Raw genomic sequence first — 23,063 nt, 5'->3', positions numbered from 1 at the left:
TCAGAAGGAGAGAACATATTATACGATGCCTAAGAAGCCAGTTTAGTTATGGCTTAATATGAAGGAAAATATGAACATTTTCTCCTAAGTCATTCTGCTGGCAATAAACAGTGTTTTCCTATGAAGGCTTTTCTCCACTTTGTTTCTTTCAGCTGCTTTACTGTTCAGATAATTCTTTACTTTTCCTCAGAAATACATCTTATTCCTTGTATTATTTTTACTCCTTTGCTCTAGGAGGATAAATTAAAATATATATATATATATAGAGAGAGAGAGAGACAGAGAGAGAGCACTTAGCATGATTACACTTGTAATCCTATCACCCTTACAGGCTGAGGCAGGAAGATTGCAAGTTCCAGCCAAGTCTGGGCTACTTCACTGATCAGTACAACCTTGTTTCAAATTTTAAAATAAAAACATGCTGGGAATACAGCTCAGTATAAAAATCCTGGGTTGGAGCTCCAGCACTGCGGAAAAATAGTTTCCTGTATATCTGCCCAATCACAAACTGCAGCTCTAGTCTTCTTGTCTTAACTATTTCTATTGCCAAAAACTCCCTCTGCTTTTGACCTGCCAGTACTGTGCTCGTCCCTTCATGTCATTACCTAGTTGCCTGCATTTCTTTCCTGTTCTGCCCTGATGAAACTTCCCAGTTTCCCTGAGAGGACATCACTCATTTTTAAACTCAATAAGGTATCTGTCATTGTCTGATGACCTAGGTGAATGCTAACAAAAGGTGCACACTTTGGATCCAGGGTCTCATATCCTGTCTCTAAGACTGGTTTGTCTTTCTGTTAGACTGATTTGGGGTCAACATTTTTCATTCATTGCACCTTGTATTAGTTTTTCATTGCTGTGACAAAATATTCTGAGACAATCAACTTATCAGGAGAAAATATATTTCTTTAACTTACAGTTTCAGAGTGTCCAGTCCATGGTTACTTAGCCCTATTGCTTTTGGTATGTGGTGGCACTGAACATGATGGTGGAATGGCATAATGAGGGAAAGTTGTTCAAGTCAGTATGGCTAAGAAGCAAGGGAAATGAGCAAAGGGTGGGGTCCCTGTATCTCCTTTAAGGGTATTTGCTTAGTGCTTTAATTTCCCTTCACCATCCCATCTCTTAAAGTTTCAGCACCTCCCAATGTTACCACCTCTGGTGACTAAACTGTTACCACATGTCCTGTGAGTGTCATTTGATATCTAAGCCATCTTTGGCTCTGACTCACCATCTCTAAAGACAAACATTTTCACTTAAATCTTCCTGTAATAGAAAGAGTGGTTGACATTTCTACTGGTCAGGGTCTGAGTCACGTACTTACCCTAGAACTAGGATGAGCTGTCTTTCCAATTAAATTAAAGGGACAGAGTAAAAAAGGGATAATTTCTCAAAAGTCACTTGGGGAAGGTAGAGGGTACAATTTCCCAGAAAAAATGATGTTAAACAGTTACAGGGACCCAGATGGACTGAAAAAAGAAAGACTTTGAAGTAGTGGACACACATCCACACACTATGGGGAATTAGTAGCTTTAATATCACCAGTATTTATCAAAAGAGGGACCATCTTTTCCTTGTATAGCTATCACTTGGCAAGTAATGATCTATGGAATACTATATGCAAAACCCAAATTAACTCTTAGTTTCTTTTGGAGGTGCTGGCCGATAGTACTAAGGCGACTGGTTTTGCTACAATTAGCTAGTGGTACTTCGGTTCCCAAACTTAATTCTTTCCACAATTCTCGTCACAAACCAAACTGGACAAGAATCACATCCAGTTTCATCATGAAGTTAACAATGAACCTAACCACTGAATTTGATCTAGCTATCCAATTCAGCTTGCAACCAGAATCATAGAAAGAAGGAAGTTCATGGACCAAGATACCTCTGTCCAGGTATCAGGCCAGAATGACAGCAAATGATCAAAAAACAATTTGGCCCCTGGTTCTGCTTATTAAGCATGGCCCTGCGGGGTTGTTTCCCCTGTTTTCACTTTGGTTTGTTGGTTGGCATAGCTCTAGCTTTCTGTTTGGTACACTGACATATCCCTTATTCTAACATTTCCTCTACATAATCCTTTTCTATCTAGGAAACTAGGCCAGATACGTATCCCTTTCCTGCCCATGGGCCTCCTTTCTCAGAAGCTAAATGGAGTCCGGTGAAGCACCATGACAGGCTGGACTCACGGGGTGTTAGAAACACTGGTGCAGCTCTTCCAAGAGGCCTGCTGTGGAGGTGGGTGCAGACAGTGAGAGTATACACGGAACACTGACTTTATTACCATGATATGCTGCAAATGGCAGGATGCCTTGTACGTGGTCCACTGTCTACTTTGGTAAACTACTGACTGTGAATGAGGCAGGGAAACAAAGGCTTGGGAGTGTACAGAACAAGACAGATCTGCACTGGCAATAGGCAGGAAATGGACTTTTCCCAACAAAAATATGATAAAAACACATCAATGTGAGTCAGATTCTCTAGATTCAAATTATTTGGGAAAGGGAAAAAGCAGCTGATGAAAGGTTTTCCGTAATTTTCATTTATTTGTTTTCCTTTAAAATGAGGCAAAATAACTGGCAGAAGGGAAATGTGATTTGCAATAAATTATAAACACAAATAACTTCTCATAATGTTTACCAGCAGTGAAGTGGATTTGGTACTATCTGAGGACTGATATTCACAAATACAAAACAGCATTGCAACCAAAGTCGTCCTTTAAACTTGTTCTTTTGAATTTTGTGCTGAGATATGGGGTTTGGGGGATGGAGTATGGAGTGGGAGATTTCTTTCTTTCATGTTTCTATTTCTTCTCTGAATGCCACTATCTTAACTACAGAGTGAGACATAGTGAGTTCTCTGCTGGCTACGTGTGGTTATCATCATCATCGTTCTGACGGCTTGCAAGCAATTCTAAAGATAGATTTTTAGAGCAATTGAAGCTATATATATGGATGTTGCGGCAATAAAACAGACGGCAAAGGATCTGGATCCAGTTGGCCGAGAGGCTGGGTGAAGAATGGCATTATAGAGCAAACATAACATTTTCCACTTAATTCAGCTCCATCCCCATCTCATTAGTGTTCATTTCCCATCCTTTAAAGCCCCAAACCATACAGAACAGCCCTACCACGAAGTCTGCTGGGCTCAGACTCTATGCCTTCATTTCCCAGCTCTACCACGATGCAGATGACTGTGCATGTTCCTTCTCAAGTCCCCGAGCGGTGAAAGGTAGATAATACGACCTGTTTACAGGGTAGTACTGGAGGGGACAGGGTGAGTGAATAGGACAGCAGGAAGGGGAGGGGGGAAAGGAGATGAGAGAGAATGTGAATATATAAATGGAAGAGAGAGAGAGACATATAGAGATTACATACAATCACTGCAGCTGGCACATGAAAAGCATTTAATAACTGTTGAATGAGCATTGTTACATGTATTGAGTGCCAACTCTATTCTGTAAGATTTCATGTTAACAATGATACAGCAGTGCTTTTCCAGGCACCATGCTGCTTTGGATGGAGCCAGGGGTGAGCAATAATGGCACACATGTTGATGTACTTCTCTTCTACTTTATTAGTCAAGAATATTAATCTCTCTATGCTTTCCAAATTGAGTCTATAGAAAACCTCAAGATCCTTCCAAAAATCATATGAGGCACAACTGTTAGTATCCAGTCTGGTATCTCAGAGGCCAGTTTGCCTACCCTGTGATGTACAACACCTAACTGCATTGCAGGTGGGGAGTTAAACTGTGGAAAATGTTGGGAGGTGGCTACAGTGATCAGGAGAGGGCAGAGATTGACGGATATGCCTTGCAGTTCCCTGCCAGAAACAGTTATTCTTCATTAAGGCAGTGTAGTGATTTACAAGACCTTAAAATTAGCTCATTGCAGAAAAGTATCATTGCAAAAGCTAAAACAGTGAAAGTTTCAGATTTATATAGGTTTATTCATAAAAATGACAATAGAATGTATCAGAGCAAGTGAAGTGTGTAGGAGGGAGCGTACAGAGAATGTCAGCTGGCAGATTTCCTTAATGAGTTGGGAAATACCATGCAATTTTTCCCGTTACTGAGGAGAAGGTTGATTAACTCTCGTTGCAGATAATTACCGGATTAATGTTGGGTTTACTTTTAAGTGAATAGGACTTGGTACATAGCCTATCGCTATGTTCTCTGATTTGAACAGGATATGATGGGAAACTTCTTAATTCTGATTTTCAAAAAAAAAAAAAAAAAAGCCCAAAGTAAAAATTAGCTGTTTGTGATTGTTACATGAAATATGAGGGAGAGTACTAGAATACTTTCTGTTCCTGATTTCAGAAAGGCAGTGACTTTGAGCCTTTCTTCTCTTCCATACAACCACCTCCTTTCAGTTCACGTAATGAAGTCAATGAATGAGAAAGGCTGCCAGCCACTGCGCCTCTTCTAAAGAATGAAACTGGGGGCCTCTCACAGTTTATGTCTCCTTAAACATCTCTTCCCTATTTATATCGTGTGGTATTTACCAGCTCTTCGTGGTTATGTGACTGAAAGGTGACACTGGCCCTCTGGCCTTGGCTAATTCAGCCATCCTGAGATAGTTTTGTTTTTTCTCTTCTGAGGGTTTTGAATGAAGACTAAGAGAATAAGTCAGAGTAGGACGTCACTTATGTGTACAATTATAAAAGTCATAATTCAGAGGTAAGTGTAATTGTCATTTACAGAAATAAACAGAAAAAAATTATAAAGGACATATACAGAGAGAAACAGAAATAGAAGAGAAAATGTCCCAATTTCTTAAGAGTTCTAATTATTCAGGATCCTGGAGATTAAATTTGACAAAGAAAATATTACATGGTAAGGCAATTATTTGGCTGGACATTTTTTAAACTTGCCTTTTTTTTAATTTTTATTTTTCAGGACTAGACCATCACATTAATGATGAGTGGCTCTAAATATTGACCAATTTACTTTGTTTTTTCCCCACAATCTCTAGACTTCAGACATTAATACCACTTTTTATGAGGAATGTTCATCTCCTCAATTAACAGTTCAAAGGAGTTTCTGCACCTTCTGACCAAGGACTGATATTCTACACCTGGCCCACACATTATTACTTCGATATTTCTAGCACCTCAGTCAGGATGGAGCACGAGACAGACACTTTATAGTCCTTTGTCCTTCTTCCTCCACTAATTATTCCTCTTTGTGACTAAAAGGCTCATTTCTGAGGATTATGATTAATCACCACATGAACCACAGGAAGATTTATTTTTATTTGTATTAGTATGTGTTTACAGTACATAATGATTACATTTTCAAAAAGACCCACGGATGTGCAGGGAATTTATCATGTACAGTGCAATGTGTGCATACATTAAAGAGTTAGAATTTTAGCTGAGATTTCTGTTTCTTTAGCTATCACTCTGTCTAGAACACTCTGGTGACTCTTGTTCTTTCTCAGGATTAAGAATTTAATCCTCAGTTCATTGTTTATGTCATTTCTCCAGGGCTTTAATAGTACTTAATGTCAAGAATCATGTTAAGGTGTTTTATTTATCATCCCTCTGTATAATTCTAAAAGGAATACATTTATTTAAGATTCCTTATGCTTCTTCATTTTAAAGATGAAGAAACCACATTGTATTAGACCACTTTCCATTGCTATAACAAAGTACCTGAGGCTGGGAGCTTTACAGAGCAGCATGATTTATATAGTCCACAGTTTGGGAGGATCAAGAACTTGAAAATGGCTTCTGCTCAGCCTGCCAAGGTCTAATGGTAGACAGCATCACAATGGCATGAGCACACGGAAGAGAGAGAGGTCATATGGTGACACAGGAAGCCAGAGAGACGAGAAAGGCTAGTCTTGCATTTTTAAAACAATCCTTGCTTGGCAGCTAACCAGATTTCGAGCAGACCCACAGAAATCCCTCCTGCAGTTCCATCTCCAGTGACTGATTACTTCCCACTAGGACACCATGAGTGAAGGTCCTGTCACATTCACATAGCTTCACTGAGGGGCATCAAGCTTCAATCACAAGATATTGAGGGGATATCCAAACTGCATTCCAACTGCATCACAAACCTTGCAACTTGCAATGATCAGGACATTTACAGATTGCCTTGTAGGACCGCACACCCAGATCTGTCTATTCTCCCAGTCCACAGTGCTTGCTCAGAACCTTATCTTCTCTTTATTTTTCAGACGTAATCATTGTTTGTCAAACTGGAGTATTTTTCCCAACCCCACAGTGCTCTGGAGACCAGGTGCTCTGATGCACTGATGTAGAGAAACAGAAAGAATGCAGGTGGAAAGAGCTGCTGCTACCAGCAGATTACAAAAGGCACTGCACACTCATGCTGTAGAAAAGAAGCCTTCAGTCCCAGTTCTCTCTCAACCCAGAAAAAAGCTCCAGGATGGATGCCTTTCTAGTCAACTCTCTCCTGACCATCTGCCCTCTGCTTTTGAGAATGAAAGTTATTTTCTTCTAGTGCAGCATGGACCCTTCTTCCTTCGCTGCTGGTTGATGGTTATTTACACTGGATTAAACCTAACTTCACTTCTGAAGGCTGAAAGAATGACATATTTTCCAGCCCTACTTGCTCTTGCCTCCTGGGCTTGCTCTTTCTTATTTGTCCATTCATCCATCCATCCATCCAATCCCATTTTCTCCTTCCCCTGGTCTCTCTCCTCTATGTCTTGCATTAGAGACAAAAGAAAGAAACATTATCTTTTTTTTTCCTTTCTTCTCAAATGGATATCTCAACACCTTATTTCTGTAATAAGAAGTAATCCTATGAGGAACCTGTGGACTTTTATCCACAAGTGAGAGAATATCTTCTGTACAGACCTGAAGAGATGCAGCAATCTTTTTTTAAATTTTTTTTCCTTTTTATTGAGTTTATTGGTACATTCTAGGTATACAGTGCAGTTACATTCATTACTGAGATCTTGTACCTTTACATGACAGGTCTTGGTTCGCATTTTTTCCCCTTGTCCCTGCCCTCCCTTCACCCCCTCAAGCAATCTTTAGTCTCCATTGTAGTGTCTGCACATTTATCTGATCAGGTTTTACTCTGGCTTCACTCACCTCTCTCCAAATGTGTGGCTAACTCATTCCTGCATCCCCAGTCATTAGCATTTGTTGAGGCTCATGACTGAGGATTCTGTCCAATATTAGAACCATGCACACTTAACTTGCAGTGTTCCTCAGAGCTTCATTCCACGCTTTTCAGTAGCAATGATAGCACCTCCAGGTGTCTTATGTTTCTGAGGACATTTGAGGACAGAGCTGGCCAACAACAGAGACCTTGACATACTTTATTCAATCTCCCCAGTGACTTCTAAAACACTGCCTTGACAAGAAATCCTGTGAAGGTATTCTGGTCTTTGTCCTCGCTGAACTTCAATAAAGATCAATTCCTAGAAGCTTATTTATGTTCTTATGAGTCCTGAGACCCTTGTTTAATTACTGAGTACAAAGAAAATAAGATCTGTTAGGAATGATAAAGTATCATCCTTGTTATAAACTCAAATTTATCTCCCTTACACCCATGCATCAACTTTTATTAGTGTAAGTTATGACTATGAAAAGAATTAATAAGCAAAGGTTACTTGCATTTAGGATATAAAAGCAGGCAAGGCACTGCTTTTTGTTCTGATCTAGGATAAGGAATGGGAAATGCATCTTGTGGATACAGAAAAAGAGCTCCATCCCTTTCAGAAAATAAGTTTGCAGTCACCTATCACTTGATCAATATTGAGTTAGAAAATCCCCTTTGTGGGATGGAAAATAATGAGGAAGTGAAAGGAAGAAATAAACAGGCAGTTATTGACTGGAGAAGGGCTGTAAGATATGAGAGAAATGAAGAAAAGGGAGGTAGCTGCTGTCTCGCAAGCAGCAGTTTGCAAAATTACTCCTATAAAAGGAATAATAAGCCAGCAGTTTATATTAAATAAATGATGTTGGTTATTGAAAAATGCATCTCTTCCCAGCTTCTAATATACTTTAATATTTCTAAATAAGACAAAGTAGAACAACACATATTTTGGACATGTTGTGACAAATATTAGTACTCTTCGGATTTACTTTTGGTTTAGAGATTCCAAGTTTTTGCTCAATATAATTGAAACATTCAAATTTGTCTTCTTGGGAAAGAAAAGGGAGTTGAATTTGTTTCTGGGAAGAGCTGTATCCAGTGGTTACACTGCATCATCACAATTGCATCTGTTTCTGAATCTTGGTTCTGAGTTCTCCCAGCCTGATTCTGTCTCCTAGTGGTAGCAACCCAGCTCCAACAGCTGCAGTCCTCAATGATTCCTAATGATCCCAACAGCCACAGCTCTTCACAGAGAACCCAAGCAAACAGAAAACATAAAGAAGTGTGACAGCAAAAGTGTAACAGAGAATCCATAGCACTTTGTTTTCTAGAGAATTTCTAACAGATGAGCCCCAGGTAAGCACATCCTCTTCTTCCTAACGTCAGTACACAATACACAATGCAAATCACAGCACTTATGATGCTGTTATGGTATCTTCTCAGCTGAATGCCTTTGCTGGTGCTGTGTGCTTCCTCTAAAGCTCTTCTCTTACCCTGTGCTGTGGCCTGGATATATCTTCTCTCTCAAAGGCTTGTGTGCTGCAAGGTTGGTCCCACTGTGGTAGTGTCAGGTGAGCCTAGGAGCCCTTGGAGGTGGGGCCTAGTGGAAATGGACTATATCATGGAGGCTCCACCCTTAGGATGGATTGATGGTGTCTGGCCTCAGTGGGTCAAATCTCATGAGACAGGACTAGCTTCCCTGAGAGCAGGTCACTTAAAAGAACAAGCCAGACCCCTCTCAGGTCTCCTACTTCCTCTTTTGTCACGTGACCTGTCTTCAATTTTTTTTTTTTCCACCATATGGTGGCATCTGCCATGCATCCACACAATAAATCTGGCTCAGAAAAAAATGCCCATGGGTTTTCTTCTGTCATTGGTTTGTAAGTTTGAGAACATCAACAAACTGATGAGTGTATTTCAGCCTTTTGAGAATTTAGAATCCAATGAAATCCACACAGAATTGATGTGGCAGCAATACATTTTATATAATTATATACATATATATATACACACACACACACACACACTCACATATATATGCCAGTTTGAATGCCTATGCAAATTAATATATAATATATATAGCAAAAAATTAAGGCCATGGCCAGTAGTTTGAGAGAGAAATATATACAAAGAATATTTTGAAGCTAAAGGTATTGAAATATTATTTTAATCAGGTCTCTAAGACTAACTGGCTAGAGTGAAGTGTAGGGGTTAGTTTTGAAGAGCACAGTAGGTCTGCAGTGACTGGGATGGGAGTGGGGATGAAGAGGACACCTGGCCCTTTTATATTTCTAGATAATATAGAAAACCCTTGCGAGGGGCTCAGACAGTGATTATTATTGCTCTGTCCTTGTCAGGAACAGAAACGAGTAGAACACAGCTTGAACTCCTAATCAGATGAAACATAACAAAGGTTTTTCTTATTATGGAATCTTGAAAAAAATTCCATTCAGATTTCAAGGATTTTTTTTTGTTTGTTTGCTTGCTTTGTTTGCTCATTTTAACTTCAGCTGTCACGTTTGGGTAACAGTACAACTATTGCTACATTACCAGACAGCAGGGTTGAATGAGAAAATGTATGCCTATTATGTCACAAAAACTCCATAAAAGGTAGCAATAACGACGCCGATGATTCCAGTTATGACACGCACAAAAGCATTCTAAGAGCATTCCAAATTTTCTGAAACATAACAAAAATATGCATGACAAATTGCAGATCAGTGTGAAATCTCAGAAACAGGTAGTATTAAGACTAGAAAACAAATTCCAATATATTTATTTACGGGAGTGGCAACTGAGTGTTAGGAATGTATTTATCAGCATGCAGGCATGACTGGGTTCTCAGTCCTGTGAGTTTCATCTCATTGAAAATCTCTATAAATGGCCACTTTACCCTCATACACTTTAAGAATCGAAACTGTGGCCATATAGATTAAGACACTAAATCGAATACCAAAAAGAGAAAGGGAACATGTGTAGAAGCAATGAGCAAGTTACTTTGTCTTGTGTGCTTAGTAAAGAATGATGAATATTCAGTCTGGAAAAGAGGATAGGGAGCATATTAGTGTCTGAAGTTTAACTCAGTTGATATGTGAATGATGGTAGATTTTTGTGGAGCACTACATTCTACATAGCAGTTATAAGAAAATTACAGAGTATGCATTTCTGAAAATTCATCTTCCCATATGATAGAGAAGTCTTGGTTTTCGTATATATATTGTATGCCATATTAACTTACTGGTCTTCAAGGAGAATCATTGATTGGCTGAGTGCCAAAATGCCCCAATTTTTTCCAACCACAGTATTTCCCAAATGCTTGGCAACTTCCCTGTCTCTACCATTAATGTTAGAAATTGTTGTCCTTTCAGCCCCCTTATGAATCTATCTGTGCCTTAACCAAAAGAGTGCAGCAGGATGAAGCCTGCAGAGTTGGAGGCTCCTCCTCAGGAGCTGTTTCCTGGTGCTGCTTTAATTCTCTGACCTTTGAACTGGCTCCAGCTCAAGGCTACAGACCTGAGCTGGTGTGTGGGAGGCAGAGGGACTTAAGGAGGGCAAAGTCTTCTCGTCTCAGACTTTTCTAGGACAGCCCTCAGATTGCTGAAATTTTAGACACATTTCTTCCTGGCTTTAGGTCCCAGATCATCCTTCTAAGAGAATTATTTTAGGAAACACACAACTATGAATTATTTCTCTGTGCTTTTGAAATACAAAGGTTTTTAAAGGCCTAGCCAATTTTACAACTGAGGAATGTGATTAGCAATGACCCAGGAGCCATTCCTTTGAAACATACTTGTCATGGAACAAAGCTTCTAGCTTCTAGTCTGCAGTAGGAATAAAACTTCTGTGACAACTTTCTTCAAGTTGCAAAACTAGTGCCTGTCATAAAGATTAAGAAGTTCATTTTTCTTTGAATAAAACCAATTAGCAAACACAGATGATCTATGACTTTCCACTAACATTCTTAGCATTTTCCACTAGCTCACCCCAGGGCCTAACACTTGGTTCCATAAATCTTAAACCTAAGAGATGCTATGTTCATTTGTGAAGTAGATCAAAGGATACTGAATTTTGGGTGGATACAGGAGTGCACTGACTTCAGCTGATTCTGAGAATGGGAGACTGGATTTTTTATGTGGAAAAAATAGGTAAGTGGTAGGTCTGTTGCCAAAATAACATTCATCTCTACATTCCTTTGTCATTTGCAATGTGACTTTGAAGGTCTTCTCATTAAGCACTGAATTCTACTCCTCCCCCGAAGCCTGTGCTGGTTCTGTGACTTTGTGGATGTCCAGGGCATGACAGACATGATATTGTGCCCAGTCTAGAGGTTCTGCACGCTTCTCATCTTTTCCTTGAATATCTACTTCCTCTGTGAACAAGATGATGAGCTAGCCATCCTTCTGGAGGATGATAGACTCCTAAGATCAAAGACGAAATATCTTAGTAGGGTCCATCCAAGCCTCCCACCCCATAGTTGATACCATTTCACTGACATACCTAAGTAGGCCCAACTAGTATTTTCCAACCCTGGCTTAGACCAGAACAACTGCTCAGTTCATAAGACTCACAATAAATAAGTGGCAGCCATAGGTCATGACTAATTTGGGGTAGACATCTTGCACAGCAGTAAGTAACCGATTCAGCCACGTATCACCGATCATCCAAGGAAACTTGGCATGAGACTGCGTGACTCTTGTGTTGGAGTAGGCAATGTTCTCACTGCTCTCCTGCCCTGACTGTGGCCTTGCTTTCCCACAGCATACTAGGAGTGCTCTTCCTTTCCTTATCTCCTATTGGTTTCTACCTTACTCTTCAGCACTTTTCTCAAACAAGATATATTAGTAATTTTCTTTTATTACCATATGTTTGTGATACATCACAGTAATATCCATTTGGGGGAGTAGATATATACTCTTGGTCAATTTTTATCTCCTTACTCTCCCTCTACTGTCCTTCATTTCCCCTTTCCCCTTTCCTCTTTTCCAAAAATATAAATGAACTAAGGAGTAAAATGGAGAGAAGATGGTAGGAAACAGGGAGGCAGACTTTTTGGTGAAAACTTCCTGACCATATTATTTAATTTTTTTTTTTTTAATACAGGGGATCGAACTTGGGCCCTTGTACTTGCGAGGCAGGTGGTGGAACCACTGTGCCAAAGCCCCCCCGGCCCTGGACATATTGTTTAAAATCACTTTCTCCCTTTCTTCTCTTCTTCATTTCTGCTGTAGTCTAAGTGATGGGGTCACAATCCCTGGGTAAATAGAACTCAATGCCAAGGATTTTATCCTCTTTCTTCTCAGAAATGTACACGTAAGAAACTATCCTATGATAAGTATAAATGGAAAAGAATACCTTAAGAAAAAAAAACAAGAAGGAAGTAATGAGAAATAAAGGACCAAAGGATATTGTCATAGAAGGGACAATAACGAATTATAATCTCAATAGGTAAACCATTTATTTATGAATTAAATAAACAAAATGTATGCAATACATTTATATGAAGTATTGTGACAAAAGTTAGATCTGGTAGTGATATTAATGATGAGGATGATGACATTAAATTAAAAATAAACTTGTGTTAACCAAAAGAGAAGGTAGAGGTTAACCTTGTTCAGAGATCTGGAAAGGTGACATTTTGATTGTATAGGATATGATGAGGCAAAGAATGTGATTTGTATGAATCGCTGAACATAGTATATTTAGGAAAAAGCCACAGAATAGCTGTAGCTGTGGTGGGGCGGCCAGATCCTGGCAGAACTTGGAACACCAACTATGACGATGTGTTAGTGGATAAAGTGGTTTCTCCTATAATGTGTGATCTTGCCTCAATCTCACGCCACTCCTGTAATGTATGTACATTTGGGGAAGGATAAGTGCTCCCGGATACACAGCAGTCATTCAGAACTCTGAAAAGCTATGGCACAATCCTTCTGCTCAAGCCATTTTGTGAAAGTACTAAGCGGAGCTGGAAAAGAAGTCAAAATGAACTCAGCTTAGCCTTTTAGGGCACTGTCTTGTTGCTGTTGGTGTGAGAAGGATGAGGGGCCCGATCCCACCCTTTACAGACCTTGCCCAGCTCTCAATACACACTGTCGATACACAATAATTTCTAGTTGCTTTTTACTTTGAAAATGGCATTCCTGATTTCACCAGAAGTAAGCAAAAGACCTCACGCCCCCTTTGCAGTAAGGTGAGTCTTTCTACACTAACCTGAATACATTCTCTGCACTAGATCACGTTGTGCCAAAGCGATGACACTTTCTTAAAAGACTGGAAAGAATTTAAACTGTAATCCAAGACCAGGGAGCAAAGTTGATGAGGCCACTAAGAAAACTGAACCTTCTGCTGTAGACTCTTCCCCGAGCATCCACCGTGCACAACTCGTATTTCTGAGACACACTGTTCGTCTCCTTGACATGAACACATGGAGAAATACCTGATCCAGTTAGGTGTATCTGCACAGCTGGCCAATAGCTAAGTGGACGGGCAGAGATTCACAGGAATCAAGGCAGAAGTGTCACATGAAATCCAGAAAGATGAGCTCATTCTCAAGTCTCAGCTTTCCACAGTCAATATGAAAACAGTGCCTCTCCTTTCTCCCCTCAGTTCCTCCTTCTTCACCTTCCAGATGTGTCCCGTTTGTTCCATGACGAATTGAGCAGCCAATGTGCTGCAGTCTGCATCTCTGTTTACTGCAGAGGCTCTCGGTGCTTGACAGAATGCATCAGTGAGTTCCGATGACCTCAGTGGGCTCCCTCGCTGCTTGAGTGCCCACAAGTGCAGAAAGGCAGTGTTAGAGGATATTGATGAAGTGACTCCACCCACATGATGGCCGGTAAAGAAATGAAGCAGTTCATGGAGAGCACTGGACACGTCAGCCATAGAGAAGCTTCATGCTGGAGCCAAGGGGCCGATTTACATAAAAGCTAATGGGAGCTTTGTAAAGGGACATGCGTTTACCGAGAATAACAGCAGGAGTCCTAGCAACAGGAGTCCCAGCGGCAGAGCTTTCAAGCAGAGGTTAGAATGAGAGGAGTCTGGAAACTCATGGGTGTTATATGTGGAGAGGGACTGAGTATAAAGTGCTAGGAATACAGCATACAGTGAACATTGGGCTCTGTCTGCCCAATGGCCATTTCCCTATTTCTTCTACGTGAAACATTGCTTTGCTGCACTTAAACTGTGTTGCTGCAATGAGGATGTGGGGTTGGGATCTTCTCTCTCTCAGTTCCAGATTTTGAAATGTAACCTCAGAATGGTCAATCAGATCGTACTGGGCTATGATGCTTTTTTGCTCTGGGGAAGATGCAATCCACACCTATCTAAGACAATGAGATCCAATTCCAAGTATTTTGTCAAAATTGCTGAGAAAGAAAACTCCTTTTTCTGATGAACTTGGGACTATTTGCTCCCAAGTAGGCCATCCTATACAGGAACAGTCTCAAGAGTGAGGGAACCACACAAACCAGGCAGACAGAAAGGGGTAACAGGCCCAGTAAGGAATGTGCGATTCATGCCTCTGGAGCCAGACTTTCCTAGATTTATCAGCTAATGTGGGTAAAGAATCACAAAGAAAACTCCTTTTTCTGATGAACTTGGGACTATTTGCTCCCAAGTAGGCCATCCTATACAGGAACAGTCTCAAGAGTGAGGGAACCACACAAACCAGGCAGACAGAAAGGGGTAACAGGCCCAGTAAGGAATGTGCGATTCATGCCTCTGGAGCCAGACTTTCCTAGATTTATCAGCTAATGTGGGTAAAGAATCACACAGTGTGTTTAAGCTAGTTTAGGCTTTTGTCCCTGTGGCAAGAAGATTGAATTACATGAGGCATTAAGGCTTTGATCTTTTGCTAGACAACTCTTACTTTACACCCACAACCTCTGAATCACAGCCTGAAACAAGGCTTCTGTACTGGCAAGAAGACTGAATTACATGAGGCATTAAGGCTTTGATCTTTTGCTAGACAACCATTACTTTACACCCACAACCTCTGAATCACAGCCTGAAACAAGGCTTCTGTGTGGGTAGGTTCTTCTGGAAATTAATCATAAGGAACAGGGATGGAAAAGTGAGATAGGAAAGAAAGGTAGATCATCTTAACGGTGTGCTATTTCATTCATCACCACAATAAACAAATGGGGTTGAATCCCAGAAGTAATTTTGTGGGATACATGTAGAATAATCTTTATATTGCATAGAAAAAGGTTGGGAAAGGACAATGTACCCACTGATTCCTGTACCCTTGAGTCAAGAATTTCTCTATGGGGATTTAACTCCTTTCTTCACCTACTCTTGCACAGCAGGAATGGGCAGGTGGGTCCCTGCAGGGGCTCTGTTATGCAGGAAACAGAAAAGAACTGATTTGGTTCATTGCTTGGGCTGCTCAGGTCCTCTCTTTCAGTCCATAAAGAGACCATTATGTTGTGACAAACCATTAATCTCTTCAAAAGATCCAGCAGTTAGTGAAATAAGTCACAGTAAGGTTGCCTCTTGAAGGCCACAGAAGTATCAGCTTGAGTTGATGTTCTCCGAGCATTGGGCAGTGTAAGGACCTGATTTGGTTCATTGCTTGGGCTGCTCAGGTCCTCTCTTTCAGTCCATAAAGAGACCATTATGTTGTGACAAACCATTAATCTCTTCAAAAGATCCAGCAGTTAGTGAAATAAGTCACAGTAAGGTTGCCTCTTGAAGGCCACAGAAGTATCAGCTTGAGTTGATGTTCTCCGAGCATTGGGCAGTGTAAGGAATACTTTACCAAAATAGTATGCCCAACCTGGACTGGGACTGTCTGGGTTTTAAAGATAAAGGCCCTTTTCCATGGAATCTCCTTTATTTCCAGGCAAACTGGGATGGTTGATCACCTTAAGCAGGGACATAACATATGTCTTACTAACTTTAAATCTTGCAGCTGCTCTTGGTGAATATTGTCTTCTGTGTTGCAGGATCAACAGGCAAAAAGTTTTTTTATAAACAGTTATCATCGATGCTGACCATAGAAAAGTAAAATGCTTGCTTTATTGCTGAGACAGGGAAAATGGACTCTCCATTTATGTACAGGCGTGTCTACTAGTACTTTCATGAGCAGTGTTAACAATAAATGAGCAATTCAGCAACCACAATCTGATAATTGCATGTACTCAAGGGTCTAGAACACTCTGGAATAAGTGGACATGTGTTTCCTGCACAAACGTAACACAATCCGATTTATGTACATAGTATAAGGTATTGGCCCTATTAAATGATAAAGTAAAGGAACTTGGGTCCATAAATCAAAAACATTTTTTGCATAACTGGTTTCCTGTGGTATTTCCATTCTGCATTCATTTGTGATGGGCTCATTTTGAAGCAGTTCCATGTGTACCATGGATGACCCATTTCGGTTATAGGTGTAAAGCCAATGTATCAAGTTACTGTATGAGTTACTTTCCTTCTCACTGAGGCCCACACACCTTAAAGGAGGTAAGGTTTAGTTTGGCTAATGAAAGCATGAGTCTATAGCACCTGGCTTCGAGACAGGACAGCATGGCAGATACACAAGGCAGAATGCATAACTGTTCCTGTGGTATTTCCATTCTGCATTCATTTGTGATGGGCTTATTTTGAAGCAGTTCCATGTGTACCATGGATGACCCATTTCGGTTATAGGTGTAAAGCCAATGTATCAAGTTACTGTATGAGTTACTTTCCTTCTCACTGAGGCCCACACACCTTAAAGGAGGTAAGGTTTAGTTTGGCTAATGAAAGCATGAGTCTATAGCACCTGGCTTCGAGACAGGACAGCATGGCAGATACACAAGGCAGAGGTACTTGGGGAGGGGCAGGCAACTGCTCATGGCATGGAATCCAGGAAGTGGAGATAGTGAAGGAAAGAATCAGGCAGGGATATAGGGAAGGGATATAAATAAACCCTTGGGAGCATGGCCCCAGTGACCTATCTCTTCCATGGAGTTGCTACCTCCTGACAGGAGTCAGCTATACACTCCCCATAATCCAATCTCTTCTCCAAGCCCGTCCCTTACTGTGGGAAGGTCTGGGGGGACATAGATATAAACTGTTACAACAAGTATGCAGAGTTCTGTCCCCCGACACTTTCAAGCAAAGACTGAGAAATGAGTCTTGATTTATGGAATTAAGCAAAGCTTTTAGGTTAGATTCTTTAGAAATCATAGCCTGAATTTAGGGCTTATACATAGGTAATTTCTGTATAAAACAATCCCATAGAACAAGCTGTGGATTGGCTCTTTTTCTATAGGCTAAGAAACCAATGGGAAGTTTCTGCTGAGTGCTAAGTCCCAATTTTCCACTCAGGCTCTAGGGAGAGTCATAAAACTCACTGAAGCTACCATGAGATTAAATTGGGCACTCTGGTTATGATCTGACGACTTCAAACTGACAGTCTAGGTTTTCCTATGCCTGTGTCAGAGGACTGGTACCAACACTGACTCAGATCTTTTGCCAACAACCATTGGTAATGGCAGACTTGCATCTTTCTGGGTACAGTGCAATTTTTCTGGTGCATGACTGCAGTTACCTAGTGGGATAGGAATGCATTGGTACATGTACAAACACTGGCACTGCACCATCCTCTCAAAGTGACTTCTATCTCCATCTTAGTCAATAAGCCTGGCTTACATTAGAAAACTTAGAGGCAGCTCATGATTTGTCCCAGTGGCACTCACAGGCAACTTTTTGCTCACTGGCTCTTCTGTGTGTTCCCTGACCAGCGTTAAATTCAGTTCCACTGGTCAAATACCATCAGGCTTCTTCTAATAGATACAGCTGTGGTTTCTTTCCAGTAAGTAGCTCGACATTTCAATATCTGGTGGAACAGAATATCCTATATTTTCTCCTACATTTTCCATTGCATTTCTCTACCTAGACTGTGCTGAGATGTGATCATAGTTATTAGGAAAGATGTAATTAGGGAAAGTGCGGCTGATAATAAGGAGAGCAGACATCAAAATAATAAGATCACTTCTTATAAGGATGAAGCTGCTGCTTCATCCAGTTGTGTGGGTTTAGAGGAAATTCAGATCATTCACTTATGCCAATGCATTCAAATGTTTCCTTCTCAAGTCTCAGGGTCCCATTTGTTTCTTCCCATAATACCAGAGGTATCATAATGAATTTACCGAAGCTTTGGGTTTATTCAACTTTGTAACTGTATTCGTTTTACAGCGAAATCCTTGGTTTAATATTCAGCACGATCACCCTTAAAAAGAGTTGCATATCTACTTAAATATTTACAAAGAATCATTCTTTCCTCTCATGCTTTGAGATGGTAGTTGTCTACTTTTGAGCAAGCATGTCATAATCATTTTGCATGGCTTCTAAAGTGGCCGGTCAGCTTGACAACATGTATTATTTAATTTCCCGAGCACAGTTAAACGCGACTGTTGTATATAGGCCAGTACTTTATCTTACTCTAATCTACTGCAAGTGAAAATCCATAGTGCTCTTATACACCAAGAGCTATCACCACTCCACTTAGCAGCAGCACTTGGAGATTAGTTGCAGCTGAACCTGAGTGGTTGAGTTTCAGAACTGTCCAGAGGTCTTCTGTCCAGAAAATTTGTCATTTGTCATTCAAGTTGTCTTACATTTGGCCCCTTAGAATTAGAGCTTATTTTTCAATGAAGTGGATAAGTTTGCCCAAGTAATTGGAGATGAGGATTTCCCCATGCATAAAATGGAAGAGAGAGAGAGAGAGGGAGAGAGAGAGAGAGAGAGACAGAGAGAGAGAGTCATAGATGACTTGTTGAGTTTATCCCAAGTGTGAGTTAGCCACACGATAGACCCTCTGAAATGTCAGATAAAATAAAGATGAGAATTTCCCACCGCGGGGCAGAGGGGTTCATTATTCACTTTCCCCCTTTCTCATTAACCCCAGTTTCATATTGGTGGGTGGAACTCCTCTCTTTCCCAGGTTTGTGCAGGCGTCAAAGAGTGACTTACATTCCTTGCAACAGAAATTGGTGTTTCTACAAGTGTCTCCCTGAAAGTCAGCAGAATCATTTTAGAGAAGAAATTGGCAGCTCTGGGAACTTTTGCCAGTGGCCTTAGTGTTCTGGAATAAACAGGTGAGTGGCCTGTGGTGTGTTTCATTGGAATGAGAGTGGTGTCCCAAGCACTCCTTGCCATCCATGTATACAGAGCATGGAACTGTTGCTTTCCCTTTCAGTTCTTTTATAAACATAATCTTCGTGGGCTCTTTCAGGAATTTCAAATGCCTGCCTGATCTGAGCCAAGGAACCACACTGTTCTCTGCAGCCTGAAATTCCCCCTTTCACCTTGGTAGCATATGCATTATTCATAATTATTGCTTTTTTGCTAGCCAGTGTTCATTATCCATGATTAAATTATTTCAATGGTCATTGCAGTAAATCTTTTATGTGCAGTGATGTTGAGATGATCCAGTAATTAGCCAGAGATTTATCTTCATTTACTTTTGCTTTGAAGTCAGCAGGGAGAAAACACTGTCAGAAGTTCCACGAGGCCCTGTTTTCCTCATTCAAAGTCCTGGTAACAATTTTTTTACACTAAAGTTAAAGGACACTGCCCCAGAGTTCCAGGGATGGAATAATGAAATAAATGAATCACACTCACCTAATCTGGCGAATAGAGGCCAATATTTTGAGGCTAATTTTGGTAAATATGAGAAAAAATTGCAAGTACTAAAGATAAATAGCATGAACTCAGAAATTCAGATCCTTTGTGAGAGCAAAATTATAGAAGTGGACTGTATTTTAGTTAGGGGAACCAATGGTCTTGGCTAATTTTTCTTTCCATGTCATTTTCTGGAGTTGACATTGACAGTTTTAACTATTATCAGTGGAGTTACACTTCGTGCAAAAGAAATATGAATACTAAGTACCAAAGGCTGGCATACGCCAAACAACAATTAGTTAAACAGTACCCTATACTATTTCCAAACACGTGCAATGGAACACATGAAAGACCTGCATGGCGGATGTGGAGAGACTCAGTTCTCCATGCATTTAGAAAAGGCAGCTATTCTAAGAAAGGAGCCAAAAGGACTTGTTGCCCCAGGATGACACATGAGTAGGGATTGGACATGCAAGGCAGGAAAGACTAGTATTGGCCAAACCAAAGCAAGTGACAATTCACATTCTACTGAAAGGGTTTTTGCTTTCTTTTTGTTCATATGCAGAATATCAATGGTGAGCATATCATGACAATGACTTATAATTAATGTCCCCAAAGAAGGCAAAGAATAATAGTGGCTTAGGAAGGGTTCCCCTTAAAGGTAAGCATGAGGAATAACATGTGAGGAAGACGTTTGTGAATGCAGTCTGGCAGGCAGGTCCAAGGGGGTAGAGAGATGACAGCAGGAGACATGAAGACAGCACAAAGATGAGTTATGCTTTGACCATGACTGAGGGTGAAGCATTCAAGGGCAGAGTCTAAAAACTTAGGAATGAGTCTCAAAATTTCTTTCTCAGGGAATGAAAAATAAAAGCACGTACTGTTAAGGTCCTGGCCCAGTGGTCAAGTGAAGTCCCTTAGCCACGGCATCCCTGCACTTCACAATTGTCTGTTCAGAAATGCCCATCAGTACCTTAGACTACAAGGTCGTTAAGCAAAGGGTGAGCAGCTCTGGGTCTGACACTGAGCTTGAATAAAGCTGGTCACACTTTGGGTTGGACTGGGCTCCATAACTGTGACTAAAACCAGAGGAAGGGTTAGAGGCAACAATGCTGCATAGGATGTGCCTGAAAAAAAAAGTCTGTATAATATCTATATCATGTTATACATATGTACTCCTTATATATTCTGGCATCTCTCTTTATATTCTTATTTTCGGCAAAATTTCTATGCAGACTCTATGCACAAATCTGAGCCTCACCAATCTGACAGAGTAGCATACAAACCATGCAAAATATTGCTTGGCTTTGCCCAAGTCCAGATTTAATCTTTGAGCAGAAAACCGTGCCATTCAAGTTGAGGGCATGGCTGTCACAAAGGCAACAGTATCAATGAAATAAAATTAGCAGTGCAGCACGCTGATAAAAAGGGGTGAAATCCAAGTATTATCTATTTTTTTTAAAAAAAGACATTACCTTGACCTATATTTAGTATTCTTTTCTGCTACGATTAAATTCCCCAGGTTTTGAAAAGCACATCAACAGTAACGAAGCAGGAAAATGATGGATGTTAAGAAATTAAGGTGCTCCAAAATGGGTTATAAACTCACATCTCTTTGTTGTCCATGCACTTCTGATGAGCTTGCAAAGTTTTAGACCTTTTTAATTTAAGACAGAGCTGTTTTATTTCTTTCAGCTACAGTGGGAATAATTTTCTTATCTATCATTAGAATGGTTTAATGCTTTCATTAATCCACACGTCATAAAGCAGAAAGTGATTTTCATTCCTACTCCAATTGGTCATTGTGCCTGCTTCAGAATGGAGAGCAGTTGTCTTCTGCTGATTCCAAGGATAGAGTGAAGGCCAGCATCTTCCTGAGCCATCACCACAACAGGGGCAAAAGAGACATGGAAATGCTGCGGTCGCCCCCTGGCCCTCAGCATGATTTCCTTCTATGAGCAGCAGAGTGTTGGCACATGTAACAGAAACGCTGGACTTTGCAGTGGGATAACGAAACACAACGTCTGGAGACAACAGGTCTCTCTCGGAGGTGAAGGGCTTTCTGTGTGCTTGTCCAGCTGATTCTCTCTCTCTGTGGCTATGAAGGTGGACCAAAGTTGAAGTTGATGTCCGGGTCACAGCACAGGATGTTTTCACTCTAGTTCCTGGATGAGCTCTGCCTATGCCCTGTTTTCATTAATCCTCAGAGCATTTACTGGGGATATTCTCATTCTTCTTCCATACAGCCCTGGGTTTTCCATTCAAAGTACACTAGAAAGACTAAAGATTCATTTATAGTGTAGGTTAGAAAGTCTGTCAGTCCCCAGGGATCTGGAAACCCATGGAGCTTTTTCGCCACAAGTGACTGCTGGTCACAGTGTGATTTAACAGAGAGGGTGTGCTGTGGAAAGAAGCACATTAGACAGTGGGAGAGCGGGCACCAAGGCTCTAAATGCTGATACCGACTATACTCACACAGTCTCATTTGTGTTATTCCCAGCCTTACCACTGACGGTCAACTACAGGCGGCTAAGGAAGACCCAGATAGCTGGAAATCTTTATGTGTGAGTCTGTCTGTGATGGTGAGTCCTGAAGAAACTGGCATTTGAATCAGAGAGTGGAGTGAGGATGATCCACTCTCACCCAGTGTATGCAGTCACCATCCAATCAGCCCAGGTCCTGGGTAGAACGGGAAGCCAAGGAAAGCCAGATTCATTCCTACCATCCTCCCTCTCTGCCTCTCTGTCTTTCTGTTTGTCTCCCTCCTTTCTCCCTCTCCCTCTCTCCCTCCCTCTTTCCCTCCCTCCCTCTCTTCTCTCCCATACCTGGGAATGCCTTTTTCTCCTGAACTTGCACAGCACACCTGAAGGGCTTCCAGCTTTTGGACTTGGCCCTTGTGCCAGTGCCTCTCCAGGTCTTAAAATCTTTGACCCTGGACTGAGAGTCACACTAGCTGTACTGGTTTGGGACACTGCCTCTTTTGACTGACTCACCAGCAGATCTCCTGGTTCTCCATCCTGCAGACAGCATTCTTATGGACCTTTTCAGCCATATAGTCACATGAAGCAATTCCTCTAATGAATCCTATCTATCTATCTGTCTATCTGTCATCATTCTGTCTCTGTATCTACTGATGTGTCTATCTGCCTGGGGCAACCTGACTAATACACTCCAAAAATACACATGATGCACTCTAGGAGTCTTGATGAGTCCTATGGTCAAGAAACAAGAATAGAGAACTTGGAAAAGAGCATAAGGAATAAAGAGACAAAGGAAATTACAAGATAAGGAACATCCTTCCCCTCCCTTCATGGATGTCTATCCTGAAACACCAAATTAACTACCGAGAGTATTTCCTTCTTTCCAATTATAGA

The 23,063-nt window shown here is 40.9% G+C and overlaps 1 long non-coding RNA gene across 1 annotated transcript in view; it reads right to left on the bottom strand.

Moving 5' to 3' along the window:
• LOC104863825 overlaps window positions 1–23,063 on the bottom strand; it is a 474,833-nt gene that overhangs the window by 153,652 nt on the left and 298,118 nt on the right. The window lies entirely within an intron of this gene.

The sequence above is a fragment of the Fukomys damarensis genome, unplaced genomic scaffold, assembly GCF_012274545.1.
Source record: "Fukomys damarensis isolate Sample0158 unplaced genomic scaffold, DMR_v1.0_HiC HiC_scaffold_8, whole genome shotgun sequence".
Lineage (NCBI taxonomy): Eukaryota > Metazoa > Chordata > Mammalia > Rodentia > Bathyergidae > Fukomys > Fukomys damarensis.
Note: the sequence above shows the minus strand (reverse complement) of the source record. Positions and strands in the feature narration are given on the sequence as shown.